This window comes from Amblyraja radiata, chromosome 13 (genome assembly GCF_010909765.2).
Source record: "Amblyraja radiata isolate CabotCenter1 chromosome 13, sAmbRad1.1.pri, whole genome shotgun sequence".
NCBI lineage: Eukaryota > Metazoa > Chordata > Chondrichthyes > Rajiformes > Rajidae > Amblyraja > Amblyraja radiata.
In genome coordinates, this window is record NC_045968.1 from 16,174,425 (window position 1) to 16,193,301 (window position 18,877).

Here is an 18,877-nt window from a genome sequence, read left to right on the forward strand (position 1 = left end):
GTCAACAGTGTCAAGAGGGTTTCATTGTCATCTGTCCCAGCAACGGGACAGAGAGATTCTAACCTGCTGGAGTTTAAAGATCCAGAAACATAATAACACACACAGATAATATACAATAATCAATAATACAATTAATTAATATCATTAATACTTGGTTTCCATCATAGAGCAAATCAAAGTCATAGAGTGATACAGTGTGGAAACAGGCCCTTCAGCCCAACTTACCCACACTGACCAACATGTCCCATCTACACTAGTCCCACCTGCCTGCATTTGGCCCATATCCCTCTAAACCTGTCCTATCCATGTACCTGTCTAAATGTTTCCTAAATGTTGGGATAGTCCCTGCCTCAACTACCTCCTCTGGCAGCTTGTTCCATACACCCTCCACCCTTTGTGTGAAAAAGCTACCCCTCAGATTTCTATTAAATCTTTCCCCCCTCACCTTAAATCTATGGTTCTCGATTCCCCTACAATGGCCAAGAGACGACCCAATCTATTCCTCTCATGATTTTATACACCTCTATAAGATCACCCGTCATCCTCCTGCGCTCCAAGGAATAGAGTCCCAGCCTGCGCAACCCTTCCCTATAGCCTAGACCCTCGAGTCTCGGCACCAACTAATCTTAAACCAGTCTGTAGTAAATGATCAAAGTTATTTTCACTTGAATTCTTTTCTACATTTGTTGCAGGAATTTAAGTGATTGGGTATTTTTCTTTCCGGGGGAACGTGAAAGTTAGCTTTCCGATGGAACCGAGCAAAGTTTGTATTTGCACAGCCAAGTGAATATAAGGTTGATACAGATACAAGTTAACTCCTTGTAAAAGGAATACAGAAATACATTGGTGTGATAAGGAGGGTTTATTGCTCTGTACGAATAAAAATGACTATTTATAGCAGTACTACTTAAAGAAACTTCTCCATGGATTGTCACCTTGTCGTGGTGGAGAAGCTTGTGTGGTCCTGAGATCCTGAGAGCGATGCCGTCTGTAGCTATGCTCCTGGTAGGGCCACCCATGGCGGTAAGGTCGAGGGGGAGGTCTCTGACAAAGAGCAATCCAACCAAGACCTCAACGGTGGAACAGGCGGAGGACGATGGCTGACCTTAGTGGAGCGTCACAACGGCTGGGAAGGCGGATGAGGGCTGCAGCAGAAAAGGGTCTCCGGTCGTCTTGGACTCCATGCCACTGGATCCTGACCCACATCTGTCAAGGACCGTGGGGTGGCTGTCTGTACACCAGTCTCCCCACGTTAAACAAAGTCACGCACAGGCGTCCTCCATGAGAGGACAGTCATGCTCGCTTCGAGTGACCACTGATGATGATGAATTTTTAGTATGTCGAGGGGGAGTAGCTTTAAGCTGAGAGGGGCAAAGGTGTTTTTTACACAGAGGGTGGTGGGTGCCTGGAACGCACTGCCAGGGGTGGTGGTGGATGCAGATACGATAGTGGTGTCTCAGAGGCTTTTATACAGGCACATGGATATGCAGGGAATGGAGGGATATATGGATCACGTGCAGCCAGAGGAGATCAGATTAACTTGACCGTGTTCGGCACGGACATTGTGGGCTGAAAGGTACTGCTCTATATTCCAAGTTAGGTGAATACATTTCAGAAATGGTGAAATCACAATTTTTATTTAATAGCTACGGCAAAACGTATTCCCCTTTTTAATCTTTTGTGAAGTGATGATGTAGACAGCCAAATTATATACTTGACTTCCTTCAAACAAGGACATAGTCACCTGCAGACATGGATTCATAAAGCAGGGAAACAGGCTCGTGAGCCCAATATGTCCATAGAGTCATAGAATGGTACAGAGGGGAAACAGGCCCTTCTGCCCACTCCGGCCAGCAAGTCCCATCTTCACTGGTCCCACCTGCCCGCGTTTGGTCCATATCCCTCCAAACCTGTCCTATCCATGTACCTGTCTAACTGTTTCTTAAACTTTGGGATAGTTCCAGACTCAACTACCTCCTCTGGTAGCTCGTTCCATACAACCACCACCCTGTGTGTGAAAAAGTTACCCCTCAGATTCCTATTAAATCTTTTCCCCTTCACCTTGAACCTATGTCCTCTGGTCCTCGGTTCCCCTACTCTGGACAAGAGACTCTGTGCATCTACCTGATCTATCCCTTATTATGTACCTATGCATGTCGGTATATCAAGGAGGACTCTCTCGAGCTTCTGCAGGTGCACAGTAGAGAGCATACTGACTGGTTGCATCGTGGCTTGGTTCAGCAACTTGAATGCCCAGGAGCGGAAAAGACTACAAAAAGTTGTGAACACTGCCCAGTCCATCATCTGATCTGACCTCCCCACCATCGAAGAGATCTATCACAGAAGCTGCCTCAAAAAGGCTGCCAACATCATCAAAGACCCACACCATCCTGGCCACACACTCATCCCTCCGTTGCCATCGGGAAGAAGGTATAGGAGCTTGAAATCTGGAAGATCCAGGCAGCAAGCAAGAATTTCATTGTCCTACCTGAGACACAGGACAATAAAACTCTCTTGACTTGCACTGTGGACGGCTCGATTGTAATCAGGTATTGTCTTCTTGCTGACTGGATAGCACGCAACAAAAACCTTTCACTGTACCTCGGTACACGTGACAATAAACTGAACTCAACTGAAACTGAACTATCTTTCCCCTATCAGCTTAAAACACAAGAAGGAATTACATTAAAATTTGAGAATCCACTTGAGATGGAGAGAACTGTGGGCAGACCAGGAGACCATTTGGATAAGCGTTGAGCCTTGCTTGCTTGGGTAATTGTGCCTCATTGTGAATGATTGGGTTTGTGACCATATGCAGCTAGCTAGGGTTACGTCATGGCCAAGTGGTTTCGAACAATGCTTCTTAAGTTTTAACATAGAGTGACCTCTCGGAAACACATTCATCACCCAAGGAGATTTACTGATTAACCAGAGCGCCGTCCCAACATTAAAGCTGCACAAAGTACACTTTTGGAGAATGTAATGGAACTATAATGAGCTATTTCTTGGAAAGAGGTGCTGAACATTTCTAATGGAAATTTGATATTTGGTTTCATTTTTTCATTTCATTTCACTGCACATCTTGTATGTGTATGTGACAAATAAAGTTGACTTGACTTGAAGGTAGCCAAAAGTGCTGGAGTAACTCAGCGGGTGAGGCAGCATCTATGGAGCGAAGGAAATAGGCAACGTATCGGGCCAAAACCCTTCTTCAGACTGATGTGAGGGTGGGGGAGGGGGAGAAGAAAGGAAGAGGTGGAGCCCGTGGGCTGAGGGAGAGCTAAGAAGGGGAGGAGAAAGTAGGGACTATCTGAAATTAGAGGTCAATTTTCATTCTGCTGGGTGTAAACTGCCCAAGCGAAATATGAGATGCTGCTCCTCCAATTTATGGTGGTCCTCACACTGGCCATGGAGGAGGCCAATTGGTGTAGTGAAATTTGAGTTGCCATTTGCAGCACACCAATAAAAATAAGACACAACATTAAAGAAGAATTTAACACCAAACATAAAAGCATCCCCCAACAATGGTTCCCATTGTGAGGGAAGGCAACAAAGACCAGTCCTCTTCCCCTTGTTCACCCATAGCCGGGCTTATTGAGGCCTCTGCAGTCGCCGCTACGGCGGCCCGATGCTTCAGGCCCTCTCGCCGGATGATGGTGCTCCGGCGTCGGGAGAACACTCTTCAGCGGCTTGGAGTGTATGGAACGGCCGCTTCCTACCCGAGACCGCGGCTACCGAAGTCCACAGGCCGTGCTGGTCGGAGCTCCGACACTGGCGATCTCGGCGAAAGATCCCAGGCTCCGTGGTGTTTAAACAAAGCGCCGCCGCAGCTGGATGCTCTGCGACTACAGCTCCGCGATGTTGGAGTCGGTGGTCTCAGCACTCCGGAGCTTACCACACGGCGACCCGGGTAAGGCATCGCCCGTTCTGCGATGGTGCTTCAGTGCTGCGCCGCCGCCGAAGCTGAGGTTCTGGCCGGTCCCGGCAGGAAACGCCGCTCCAGTCCTGATGATAGGCTGCGAGGAAGGGGCGAAGATGCGGCTTGGAGAAAAGACACAACTCCGAACAGGTAGGGACTGAGAAAAACAGTTTTCCCCTTTCCACCCCCCCCCATAAAAAGACTAGACCTCCAAAACAAACACTTTTAAACATACTAAAACATTTTTTTAAAGAACGAAATGACGGACAGCTGCAGGCGGGGCAGCCATACTCGACGGCGCCCCCACTAGGCAACACGTGACAATAAACTAAACTGATCATTATGGGCCGAAGGGCCTGTTGCTGTGCTGTACTGTTGTATATTCTGTATTCTGCCCCTTGAAAGATGGGGGTGTTTGTAAAATGAGAGCAGTAAAGAGCCTGTCCCACTTACGCGACCACTACAGGCGACTGCGGCACCCGTGATTTGTCGCCGAAATATTCAACATGTTGAAAATTCAGCGGCGACCAGAAAGACGCTACGATTCTTTGGAGACCTCTCACGACCATAGGAGACCTCTCGCGATCATACAGGCTGTATGGTCGTGAGAAGTCTCCAAAGAATCGTAGCGTCTTTCTGGTCGCCGCTGATATTTTCAACGTTGAATATTTTGGCAACTTATCACGGGTGCTGGCAGTCGCCTGTAAAGATCACGTAAGTGGGACAGGCCCTTAAGTGACTGTGGCAGCCTGTTTGCTGATTATTATTTCCACGTTTAATTGAGCAAACAGTCTCTGAGAAACATTGATCCTGTTCAGTTGAACACTGCAGTAATTAGGAGCGCAAGATTCAGTGCACAGCTGTTTGGCCAGCGCCTACATCAATTTGAATCCATTTTACTGTGATGTACTTGTGGATATTTATATTGGGAAGAGCAGCCACACTTGGGAATCTCCTGTGCCGAGTCAGCAGATTGTTGCCGCAATACTAACTTAAAACCATCCCAATGGACTTTCAACAAAAACATCTAACGCCACAAGTTCAACTCGAGTGGAAGGCAGACAAATCAGCAGAAGGGAGGAAGGCAAACTGGGAACGGGAACCACACTGAGCGTTCAGTAATTCAAACGCCCAGGAATGGAGGAGACTGCCGAGAGTGGTGGACACTGGCCACTCCATCACGGGTACTCACCTCCCCACCATCACAGGGATCTACAGGAGGTGCTGCCTCAAACAGGCAGCCAGCATCATCAGAGACCCACACCACCCTGGCCACGCTCTCATCTCGCTGCTACCATCGGGGGAAGAAGATACAGGAGCCTGAAAACCGTGACCTCCGGGTTCAAGAACAGCTTCTTCCCAACAACCATCAGGCTCTTGAACACCACACAACACTAACCTCAGCAACTGTGATCTTCCACTGACTGTGTCGTTGGTTGCAATACCGACTTCAGTCTCAAATTAATATGGTTACCTAGAACGGTGGTTATTGATTGAGAGTTTCCTCGGCTACATATATTTATCTGTGTGTTATTGTGTTAGTGAGCCTGTAAAAGCAAGGATTTCACTGGTCATTTACTAGCATGTATGGCAATTATGCACTAGTGACTCTAGACCTTTGACTTATTACGTTGGAAATTAATCATATTTAATGGCCGCAGTTTAAGTGGTTTCATCAACTGAGTGGCCTGAATCTCCCAGCATAAAAGCAGGAAGCTGTGAGAACGTCTGTTTTCTCTTGAAGTCCAAATCTATCGTCAGCTCCCCATGGAGTCCAATTGCAGAGTCCAGTTTAGTTTAGTTTAGATTAGTTTAGAGATACAGCGTGGAAACAGGCCCTTGTGTAGGAAAAAACTGCAGATGCTGGTTTAAATCGAAGAAAGACACAAAATGATGGAGTAACTCAGCGGGACAGGCAGCATCTCTGGAGAGAAGGAATGGGTGACGTTTCGGGTCCAGACCCTTCTTCAGACCCATTGGCACGATTGTAATCATGTTTTGTCTTTCGGCTGACTGGTTAACACGCACCAAAAGCTTTTCACTGTACCTCGGAACACGTGACAATAGACTAAACTCAAACTCAAACTCATTACCAATAGATATCTGATGCAGGCAAAAATGCTGGGGAAACTCAGCGGGTGAGGCAGCATCTATGGAGCGAAGGAATAGGTGACGTTTCGGGTCGAGACCCTTCTTCAGACTGATGTGGGGATTGGGGGGGGGGGGGAAGAAGAAAGGAAGAGGCGGAGACAGAGGGCTGTGGGAGAGCTGGGAAGGGGAGGGGAAGGAGGGAGAAAGCAAGGGACTACCTGAAATTGGAGAAGTCAATGTTCATACCGCTGGGGTGTAAACTACCCAAGCGAAATATGAGGTGCTGCTCCTCCAATTTGCGGTGGGACTCACTCTGGCCATGGAGGAGGCCCAGGACAGAAAGGTCAGATTCGGAATGGGAGGGGGAGTTGAAATGCTGAGCCACCGGGAGATCAGGTTGGTTATTGCGGACTGTGCGGAAGTGTTGGGCAATTCGATTTTTCCGGCATCTGCAGTTCTTTCCTAAACAATAGATATCTGAATCACAGTGGATGCAATGCAGAACTTTGTTTGCCTTTGTGTACGGTGCATCTTGATCTGAAACACTCGCTTTCACCCACACAAATAGAACCATGAACAGGCATGAGGACGTTGCTGGGACTAGAGGGTGTGAGCTACAGTGAGAGGTTGAGTAGGCTGGGTCTCTATTCCATGGAGCGCAGGAGGATGAGGGGAGATCTTATAGAGGTGTAAAAAAATCATGAGAGGAATAGATCGGGTAGATGCAAGGAGTCTCTTGCCCAGAGTAGGGGAATCGAGGACATAGGTTCAAGGTGAAGGGGAAAAGATTTAATAGGAATCTGAGGGGTTACTTTTTCACACAGTGGGTCTATGGAACGAGCTGCCAGAAGAGGTAGTTGAAGCTGGGACTATCGCAAAGTTTTAAGGAACAGTTAGACAGGCACATGGATAGGACAGGTTTGAAGGGATATGGGCCAAACGTGGGCAGGTGGGACATTGTTGGCCGGTGTGGGCAAGTTGGGCCGAAGGGCCTGTTTCCATGCTGTATCACTCTATGAACCTGTGCACCATTAGGGCCATCCCACCTGCCGTAAACATCTGACACATGCCAAATCTTCACCGACCATTTGCCAGAATTTGCCCGACACCTGGAGCAAGCGAAGGAAATTGACTGGCAGTGGATGGAAAAGCAATCATAACATTGTAAAAACAATAGACAATAGGTGCAGGAGTAGGCCATTCGGCCCCTCAAGTTAGCACCGACATTTAATGTGATCATGGCTGATCATCCACAATCAGTACCCCGTTCCTGCCTTCTCCCCATATCCCCTGACTCCGCTATCTTTAAGAGCCCTATTTAGCTCTCCCTTGAAAGTATCCAGAAGCCCGGCCTCCACCGCCCTCTGAGGCAGAGAATTCCACAGACTCACAACTCTCTGTGTGAAAAAGAAAACAAAAAACAAAATATATGCGACAGCGTTGCCTTTCATTGTATGAGGTCCTTGTCTACAGTCGTTGGCCATTGGCAGTGGCTCTGGAGACCGGGCACATTCATTGAACAAGCATCACATACCACGGTGAAGTGAACTAATGGCTATTTTGGATCAGTTCCTCTGTCTACAGCTTGTAGCCCACCTGGGCTTCAGTCTGCATTATATATCTTTTCTAAAGAATTGGAATAGGATAATAATACGTTATGTGCGCAGTGTGAAAGCTGCTGCAGAAAAATAGAACATAGAACAGGCCCTTCAGCCCGCAATGTCCATGCCGAACATGATGCAAAGGTAAACTAATCTCCTCCACATGATCGGTATCCCTCCATTCCCTGCCCTGTTGGGGGGAGTCCAGAACCAGGGGCCGCACAGTTTAAGAATAAGGGGTAAGTCATTTAGAATGGAGATGAGGAAACACTTTTTCAGACAGAGAGTTGTGAGTCTGTGGAATTCTCTGCCTCAGAGGGTGGTGGAGGCCGATTCTCTGGATACTTTCAAGAGAGAGCGAGATAGGGCTCTTAAAGATAGCGGAGTCAGGGGATATGGGGAGAAGGCAGGAACGGGGTACTGATTGGGGATGATCAGCCATAACCACATTGAACGGCATTTTTAAATCACTCACCATAAAATGTTGTTTTCACTTTCATAAGACGGCACGGTGGCGCAGCGGTAGAGTTGCTGCCTCGCGGCGCCAGAGACCCGGGTTCGATCCCAACTACGGGTGCTGTCTGCACAGAGTTTGTGCGCTCTCCCCATGACCTGCGTGGGTTTTCTCCGGGCGCTCCGGTTTCCTCCCACTCTCCAAAGACGTGCAGGTTTGTAAGTCAATAAAGATAAAATTGTCCCTAGTGCCTACAGGATAGTGCCAGTGTGCGGGGACCGCTGGTCGGTGCTTCCAAACGGCACTCAAAGACGGGCAATTGGAAACCATTAACATCCAGCAGCTCGGAGAATGGAGGATCAGTCTGATTAAGTCAAGTTGTTAGCGAGTGAATACATTGACAGAGGTAATGATGGGGAAGATATCCTGCTGGGTTTAACAATTGCTTACATGCTGCTGGTCAATGGAGCTGGCATGGGACCGTTGGAAAGCAATGAGCTCTGGCCACATGTAGAGGAGGCATTTTGCTCTCATTAATCACCGTGCTATAGTGCAGCTGGAGGCTCAGTCCTCTCCGCACATTAGTCGACCTCAGCTGCCCGTATTATGTCAAGACTGCTTGTAATTATATTCACCGATATTCACTCTGAATCGCGCTAAGTCATTATTCTTTCCCATTTGGGCCTGGCCCACTTAGGCAATTTTTTTCGGCGATTGCTGATGACTCTCACAGTTGTAGCAGGTTGCCGAAAAACCGGCGACTGGACCCCCCCTCTACGACAACCGACCATCTAGTCGACGTCCAGCTACGGCAAGCTACCGACAACCGGCGACAGATGGCACAATGGGCTAAGTGTTCGGCTGGCGACCGGAAGGTAGCCGGTTCGAATCCCGCTTGGAGTGCATACTGTCGTTGTATCCTTGGGCAAGACACTTCACACACCTTTGCCTGTGTGTGAATGTGTGTGAATGTGTGTGAGTGATTGGTGGTGGTCGGAGGGGCCGTAGGCGCAGATTGGCAGCCACGCTTCCGTCAGTCTGCCCCAGGGCAGCTGTGGCTACAGAAGTAGCTTACCACCACCGAGTGTGACTGAGAAGTGTATGAATAATGCGATGTAAAGCGCCTTGAGTATTAGAAAGGCGCTATATAAATCCCATCCATTATTATTATTATTAGGACGTCCACCTACGACCACACCTACGACAACCTACGTCCACACGGGTGTCAAGGTACGTCACCTGGTGACAACCTGCGTCATTCTGGCGACAACCTACGACAGCGCCTACGTCAGGAGGGGACACGCTACGTCAAGCCCACGGTCGCCGAAAAGTTTTGAACATTTCAAAATCCAACGGCGACCAGAAAAGCGTTACGACTCTTTAGGCGACTTGAGGAGACGACTCGCGACCATACAGGCGTCACCCCGCGACCATGTGGCGACAGCCTAGTCGCCTGTAGTCGCCGAAAAAATCGCCTATGTGGGACAGCGGCTTTAGATGCTACTTTAGAGGTACAGGGCAGAAACGAGCCCTTCAGCCCACCGGGTGCGCGCCAACCAGCGATCACCCCACACACTAGCCCTATCCTACACACACACAAGGGACAATTATATATTTTCTTACCAAAGCCAATTAACTTACAAGCTTGCACGTCTTTAGAGTGTGGGAGGAAACCAGAGCACCCGGAGAAAACCCACGTGGGCCATGGGGAGAACGTACAAACTCCGTACAGACAGCACCCATAGTCAGGATCGAACCCATATCTCTGGCGCTGTGAGGCAGCAACTCTACCGCTGCACCACCATGACCACCCCAACCAGAGGGGGTACTCACACTTACCCCTTCTCTTTTTCCTTCTTCCCCCACCCCAGTCCACACAGATTCCCCACCATCTCCCTCCACCCCAGTCACCCTGCTCCCTTGCCCTCCTCTGTACACTCATCCCCATCCCCATCCTCCATTTTACTTTTATCACTTCCTCTTTCTCCTCCCCCCTGTCCCCTTCCACCCAGAGCTGGCTTTACCTTTCACTTCTCCTCTTCTCTCCTTAACTGACACCCTTTTAAGTCCTTTACGCCTCTAACCTTTTGTCACATACTTCAACTCTCTGCCCCTCCTTAACTGTATCCACCTATCACTCGCCAGGCTTCCCCCCCTTATCCCCCCCACCCACTTTTACTGTTTCAGTCCCCCCCACCTTAATTAGTCGGAAGCAAGTTCCTGAACCAAAACGTTGTCTGGAAATAGACCCAGTGCTGGAGGAACTCCACGGGTCAGGCAGCATCTGTGGAGGACATGGATAGGTGACGTTTTACAGAGTGCTAGAGTAACTCAACGGGTCAGGCAACATCTGTGGAGAACATGGATAGGTGACGTTTCACAGAGTGCTGGAGTAACTCAGCGGGTCAGGCAGCATCTCTGGGGAAATAGGATGGGTGACGTTGCGGATCAGGACCCTTCTTCAGACTGCAATACATTGTCTATCCATTCCCTCCACAGATGCTGCCTGACCCGCTGAGTTCCTCAGGTAACAATCAGGAATTTCATCTGGAACTAATTCATTAAGAACAAGTGTTTATTCTAAGGGTTTGGAACAACATTTTATTTATTCCAGCAGCTTCAGGCTCAAAGTATAGGAAGGAATTGCAGATGCTGGTTTACACTGAAGATAGACATAAAGCGCTGGAGTGACTCAGCGGAACAGGCAGTATCTCTGAAGAGAAGGAATGGGTGGCGTTTCGGGTCGAGACCCTTCTTCTGAAGAAATGTCACCCATTCCTTCTCTCCAGAGATGCTGCCTGACCCGCTGAGTTACTCCAGCTTTTTGTGTCCATCTTCGGGAAGAAAGTAGAGACTGCGTTTTGGGTCAGGATCTAAATGCCTGGAATATGGCAGATAAAGTATCCGTTGATTGATATATGCTCTTCATCTGTTCCCAGGCGATTTTTGAACAAGTAGTCATGGAAGATAGATTACTTTGTAATCTCAAAGATTTAAGTAATATGTAACGTAAATCTAAAACACATTCTGTCGGTGGGGATGCTGTCGGACAAAGTAGTCAGTCGTGCTCTCTGGTGCGAAACCTGGCTGGTTATGCGCTCGTATGCTAAGCCCTCTGATATTCAACACCAATAATTCAAATGAAAATTATGTCTTTGCAACCAATTTTCTGCCAATTGGCCGATCGCCAGGTTTTATTGGTGAGTCAAAGTCAATGTCAAAGTCAAAGTTAAAGTCAATTTTATTTGTCACATGCACCTGAAGGTGCAGTGAAATGAATTTGCCAGCAGCGATACACTTAAAAAGAACACACAATACACAATAAAATTTAACACAAACATTCACCACAACATTCTTCACTGTGGTGGAAGGCAACAAAGTTCAGTCAGTCCTCCTCCTTGTTCACCCGTGGTCGGGGCCATGAACCCTCCGTAGTCGCCGCTACGGATGGCCCGATGTACAGGCCCTCTCGTCGGGATGATTGAAACTCATCGGCAGAAGGAGAGAGTAAAAGCCCTGTCCCACGGTATGAGTTCATTCCAAGAGCTCTCCCGAGTTTGCCCTGATTCGAACTCAGAGATTTACGGTAATGGCCGCTCGTCGGTACTCGGGACTTTCGTGGACATTTTTCAACATGTTGAAAAATCTTCACGAGTCTTCCCGTGCTTACCTGCCGTTAGCGAGTCTTCCCGAGTACCTGCGGTTAGCGTTACGAGCCGCTAAGAGACGTCTCCGAGCTCTGACGTACCCGCTACATTCATTCTCCGTGCTTACCACGAGTTAGATTTCTTTTTAACTCGGGAGAGCTCTTGGAATGAACTCGTATCATGGGACAGGGCTACTAGCAGTTTCAAATTCCAACTAGAGGGCATACTTCAAAACTCATGTCCTCTGGTTCGTGATTCCCCTACTCTGAGTAAAAGAGAAAAGACTTATCTATTCCACTCATGATCTTGTAGACCATTGTAAGACCATCCCTCAGCCTCCTGCGCTCCAAGGAATAAAGTCCTAGCCCTGCCCAGCCTCTCCATGTAGCTCAGGCCTCTTCCCCTCTTTCTCAAATCTTTTTTGGGCATCAACTAGGTTACTGTAGAAAGTGTTACGTTTCACAGAGTGCTGGAGTAACTCAGCGGGTCAGGCAGCATCTCTGGAGAACATGGACAGGTGACGTTTCACAGAGTGCGGGAGTAACTCAGCGGGTCACTTTCAAGAAAGAGTTAGATTTAGCTCCTAGGGATAGCAGTCAGGGGATATGGGGAGAAGGCAGGAATGGGGTGCTGATGTGGATGATCAGCCATGATCACATTGAAGGGCGGTGATGGCTCGAAGGGCCAAATGGCCTACTCCTACACCTATTGCCTATTGTCCATTGTCTAATATGAGCAGGGCTGATCATCTAAAATCAGTACCCCGTTCCTGCTTTCTCCCCATATCCCTTGATCCCGTTCGCCATAAGAGCTGTATCCAACTCTCTCTCATGAATACATCATGGATAGGACAGGTTTGGAGGGATATGGGCCAAACACGGGCAGGTGGAACAAGTTGTAGATGGGGCATCTTGCTCGGCGCGGGCAAGTTGAATCTTTGTTCTCGGAAAGTTCCAAACAAGGATGGACACAAACCAACCCACAACTATCTGGCTGACTGCCCCTCCCCTGGTCTACTGTATACACTCAATGTTACTCAATATAAGGTTCATGCCAAATATCTAATAGACAATAGACACTAGGTGCATGAGTAGGCCATTCGGTCCTTCGAGCCAGCACCGCCATTCAATGTGATCATGGCTGATCATCCCCAATCTGTACCCCGTTCCTGCCTTCTCCCCATATCCCCTGACTCCGCTATCTTTAAGAGCCCTATCTAGCTCTCTCTTGAAAGTATCCAGAGAACTGGCCTCCACCGCCCTCTAGGGCAGAGAATTCCACAGACTCACAACTCTCTTTGAGAAAAAGTGTTTCCTCATCTCTGTTCTAAATGGCTTACCCCTTATTCTTAAACTGTGGCCCCTGGTTCTGGACTCCCCCAACATCAGGAACATGTTTCCTGCCTCTAGCGTGTCCAAACCCTGAATAATCCTATATGTTTCAATAAGGATGGATATCTATAGTTACTCTACTGTTAAACAATTGATAAGTTGTCATCTTGCCTCCGTTATTGAACTTGTCACAGGCTGGTTTCAACCCAGCAATAGAAATTCCAAACCAATGGACATCATGTCTGCAGACTGCAGTTGTTTCTTTTGGCTACCAGAAATTTGATAAATATGTGATTTTCATTTATATATTGCATCCTAATTGAGCCAATTGCTAAATGATTATGTTTCACAATGTACAACATCTGCACTCTGTCACATTCTCCACATTATTTCTTTATGGCAAAGTCTTTTCAATTTTCATAGCTTCCAAAAGTGACATCATCTGCCTGTTAACCTTGCTTGAAATATAGCATTTACCTTTACACAACATGTTGAAGAAGGATCTTGTAACTGAATTGTCTGAAGATGTGTCCCGACACAGAAAGCCATCCCTCCGTCTAATTCCTTCCACGGATGCTGTCTGACCCGCTGAGTTACTCCAACACTCTGTGAAACGTCACCTATCCATGTTCTCCACAGATGCTGCCTGACCCGCTGAGTTACTCCAACACTCTATGAAACGTCACCTATCCATGTTCTCCACAGATGCCGCCTGAACTACTGAGTTACACCAGCACTCTGTGAAACGTCATCTATCCATGTTCTTCAGAGTGGGGGAATCAAAGTGTTCCAGCATTTCATGTCACTCTGTGGTGTAAACCATCATCTGCAGTTCTTTGTCTCAACATCTACAGTACAACACCCTCTTTCCCATAATGGGATAATTACAACTTCATGCAGTGTTAAGAAAGAGACACTGCAGCTGCTTGAATCTTCAGCAAAACACAAAGTGCTGCAGAAACTCTCTTGTTACTGATCTGGATATTAGCCACGACCAGATCCATTGTATGGTGACATTTCACAGAGTGCTGGAGTAACTCAGCGGGTCTGGCAGCATCTGTAGAGAACGTGGATAGGTGACGTTTCAGGACGGTTTTGACCCAAAACATCACCCATCCTTCATTTCCAGTCATGCTGCCCGACCCGCAGAGTTTCGCAAGCACTTTTTGCCCCTTTCGTATAAACCAGCAACTGCAGTTCAAATGGACTCATGATGATTAAAGACTGGATTGGCCACAGCTTCAGTTTTGTCTCCAGTTCCAGACTCCAGACTGTGGGATACACTGCAAGGTCCTTATGGGGCAGAGGGATTTACTAGAGTTATTCCAGGAAACTATCGACCTACATCCAGGGGGAAAGTTACAGGAGTTGGGAGCGTTCCACTTGGAGCAGATGTTTGGCCGTAAGCATCGAGAGACATTGTTTCCATTAATGGACAGGTCCAAAAGCAAAGAATACAGATTTAGGGTGATGGGGTTAAAGACACCATGTGGAGAAATTGTTTTATACAGAGGATTGATTGCAAGGAATTGGAGCGTGTAGGTCTCAGGGGAGTCAGGTAGAGTCTAGGACCAATGGCCACAGCCTCAGAATAACATGACGTACCTTTAGAAAGGAGATGAGGAGGAGTTTAAGAATACGGGGCCAAGCCATTTCCAACGGAGATGAGGAGAGGTTTTTTCACACAGATAGTTGTGAGTCTGTTGAATTCTCTGCCTCAGAGGGCGGTGGAGGCCGGGCCTCAGGATACTTTCAAGAGAGAGCTGGATAGGAATCTTGAAGATAGCAGAGGATGGAGCATGGAAACAGGTCCTTTGGCCCACCGATTCCAGGCCGACCGGCGATCACACTAGTTCTATGTTATCCCACATTCTCATCCACTCCCTACACACTAGGGGGCAATTTACAGAGGGGCCGATTAACCTACAAACCCGCACGTCTTTGGGATGTGGGAGGAAACCGGAGCACCTGGAGGAATCCCACTCGGTCACAGGGAGAACGTGCAAACTCCACACAGACAGCAGCCGGGGTCGGGATCGAACCCGGGTTTCTGGCGCCGTGACAAAGCGGCTCTACCTGCTGCGCCACCGTGCATGTAAATGGGACGTAGATAGGCAATATAGACAATAGGTGCAGGAGTAGGCCATTCGGCCCTTCGAGCCAGCACCGCCATTCAATGTGATCATGACTGATCATCCACAATCAGTACCCTGTTCCTGCCTTCTCTCCATACCCCTGACTCCGCTATCTTCAAGAGCCCTATCTAGCTCTCTCTTGAAAATATCCAGAGAACCGGCCTCCACCGCCTTTTGAGGCAGAGGATTCCACAGACTCACAACTCTCTTTGTGAATGGATATGCAGAGACAGGAGGGATATGGATTATGTGCAGACAGAGGAGATTAGTTGTCCATGGTTTAGAGAGATATGGGCCAAACGTGGGTAGGTGGGACGAGTGCAGATGGGGACTGTTGGTCAGCATGGGCAAGTTGGGCTGAAGGGCCTGTTTCTATGCAGTATGACTATGGCATCATGGTTAGCGTTTGGACACGCAAGAGGCAGGAAACATGTTCCCGATGTTGGAGGAGTCCAGAACCAGGGGCCACAGTTTAAGAATAAAGGGTAAGCCATTTAGAACGGAGATGAGGAAACTCTTTTTCACACAGAGAGTTGTGAGTCTGTGGAATTCTCTGCCTCAGAGGGCGGTGGAGGCCGGTTCTCTGGATACTTTCAAGAGAGAGCTAGATAGGGCTCTTAAAGATAGCGGAGTCAGGGGATATGGGAAGAAGGCAGGAACGGGGTACTGATTGGGGATGATCAGCCATGATCACATTGAATGGCGGTGCTGGCTCGAAGGGCCGAATGGCCTACTCCTGCACCTATTGTCTATTGTCTATTAACGTCCTGGGTCAAAGGGCCTCTTTGTATGTCGGAAGGAACTGCAGATGTTGATTTACACCAAAGACAGACACAAAATGCTGGAGTAACTCAGCACATCTCTGGAGAGAAGGAATGGGTGATGTTTCGGGTCGAGGGCCTTCTTCGGACTGAAATTCAGGAGCGAGAGAATCTAGAGGTGCGCGAGGCTTCAGGCTTCTTCCTGCGCTCTACTGCACTATAATTATCGTTTAAGCAACCTAACATGAACAAATTAGACTAGAACATTTTTGCCCGTGTGCTTTGAGAGGTTATGTCCTGATTTGTGCAGTTGGGTCGAGTGGAGACACGGCAATCACTTCAAACCATGTTCTCTGATCCCAAAATACCTACGACACTACCTCAGAAACCTCACCTTACATGCCTTACCTACCTGGTCCGGCCCAGCTGATGTGACAGTGCATAATGCCTGCCCCAAATTACCTTGAGTCATATGTATATATGCAAGAGCAGGGAATACTGAGTTAGATTGCAATTAATTTCTATGTAAATTGGGCCACTCTGAATTTAAATGACATGTCACCGGGCTGGAAGGTCAAGATACAGGGGACATTGAGAGGGGGAAGATTTAATAGGAACCTGAGGGGCAACATCTTCACACAGAGGGCGGTGGGTGTGTGGAACGAGCTGCCAGAGAAGGTAGAAGGTCCTTGTCAGAGGAGGTAGTTGTGACAGGTACAATAATAACATTTGAAAGACATTTAATGGACAGGTAGATGGATTAGGGCAGGTTTAGAGGGATATGGGCCAAATGCGGGCAGGTGGGACTAATGTAGATGGGGCGGCATGGATGAGTTGGGCCGAAGGGCCTGCTTCCTTATGGCCAATAATCCCGGGGAACTCAGTAGAGAGATTGTCTGGTGTATTATTGGTGCTCGGCAACTTGCCATCTTTAGGGTGGCGCAGCAGGTAGAACTGCTGCCTCACAGCGCCAGAGTCCCGGGTTCGATCCTGACCTTGGGTGCTGTCAGTGTGGAGTTTGCACGTTCACCCTGTGACTGTGTGAGTTTCCTCCGGGTGCTCCGGTTTCATAGAAACATAGAAAATAGGTGCAGGAGGAGGCCATTTGGCCCTTCGAGCCAGCACCGCCATTCAATGTGAGAGTGGCTGATCATCCACAATAAGTAACCCATGCCTGTCTTCTTCCCATAACCCTTGATTCCACTAGCCCCTAGAGTTCTATCTAACTCTCTTTTAAATTAATCCTGTGAATTGGCCTCTATTGCCTTCTGTGGCAGAGAATTCCACAAATTCACAACTCTCTGGGTGAAATTTTTTTTTTCTCATCTCAGTTTTAAATGGCCTCCCATTTATTCACAGAGTGTGGCCCTCATATGTCAGTCCCGCCATCCTGGGGATTAACCTCATGAACCTACGCTGCACTGCCTCAATAGCAAGGATGTCCTTCCTCAAATTAGGAGACCAAAACTGCACACAATACTCCTGGTGTGGTCTCACCAGGGCCATGTACAACTGCAGAAGGACCTCTTTACTCCTATACTCAAATCCTTGTGTTATGAAGTCCAACAAGCCATTAGCTTTCCTCCCACATCCCAAAGACGTGTGGGTTTGTAGGTTAATTGGCCCTCTGTAATTTGCCCCCAGTGTCTAGGGAGTGGATGAACAAGTAGGATTACGTAGAATTAATGAGAACAGGTGATTGATGGTCGGCATGGACCCGGTGGGCCGAAGGGCCTGTTTACAAGCTGTTTCTGTAAGTTAATTCTCTTTATTAAATTAAATGAGCATCATTATTACAATGAATAACATACAAAGAGCTGGAGGAACTCAGGCCATTAGTTGCCTGGGAAAGTGAGAATATTTCTGGAGAATGTTTGATGCAGAACAGTAGCTATTTATCCTCTTTACTTAGAAGTCTAAGCTGGGGCAAAAGACAAGGGCAGAGAGATAACCTGACTAATTGAGTAATCATACTAATGAACGGAGCGTTGAAAAGGGCTCAATAGATTCTGCTGTGGGTAATGTTTACAGCGGTGCCTCTCATGGACTGAGTGACAGGCTTCCTCTCTCGGTTATTGAGTAGCATCTGTACTGGAGGTCACCTGTGAGTCAAGCCCCCTCCACAAGGTCACCAACCCTCTTTGAAGCAACTATTCCACATTAACCCAGGTACATTCTGAAAGAAAATGAAATGCGCAGGGCTCAGCGTGGAGGAGAGACATTTTAAACTCATCACTATGCTATCTAATTGCAATTTCAAGAAAGATAGAGAGCCATAGAGAGAAACAGCAGGGAAACAGGCCCTTCAGCCCAACTTGTCCATGCTGTCCAACATGCCCCATTTACACTATTCCCACCTGCCTGTGTATGGCCCATACCCCTCTGACAGAATGGAGCGACTGGGCTTGTATGCTCTGGAATTTAGAAGGATGAGAGGATATCTTATTGAAACATACAAGATTATAAAGGGTTTGGAAACGCCAGAGGCAGGAAACCCCGATGTTGGGGGAGTCCAGAACCAGGGGCCACACAGTTTAAGAATAAGGGGTAAGCCATTTAGAACGGAGATGAGGAAACACTTTTTCACACAGAGAGTTGTGAGTCTGTGGAATTCTCTGCCTCAGAGGGCGGTGGAGGTAGGTTCTCTGAATACTTTCAAGAGAGAGCTAGATAGGGCTCTTAAATATAGCAGAGTCAGGGGGTATGGGGAGAAGGCAGGAACGGGGTACTGATTGGGGATGATCAGCCATGATCACATTGAATGGTAGTGTTGGTTCGAAGGTAGTGTTGACTCCTGCACCTATTGTCTACAGAGAGTTGTGAGTGTGGAATTATCTGCCTCAGAGGGCGGGTGGAGGCCAGTTCTCTGGATACTTTCAAGAGAGAGCTAGATAGGGCTCTTAAAGATGTTCCTGTCCAGATGCTTTTTAAGTGTTTA

The 18,877-nt window shown here is 48.0% G+C and overlaps 1 long non-coding RNA gene across 1 annotated transcript; it reads right to left on the reverse strand.

The window, feature by feature from the left end:
* Positions 1–498: 498 nt before the first annotated feature.
* LOC116980162 lies at positions 499–7,726 on the reverse strand. Its single transcript, XR_004413867.1, has 3 exons — positions 7,713–7,726; positions 817–818; positions 499–595 (listed from the first exon to the last, which is right to left on the reverse strand). It is a non-coding gene; the product is annotated as an uncharacterized LOC116980162 (long non-coding RNA).
* Between the last annotated feature and the right edge of the window lie 11,151 nt (positions 7,727–18,877).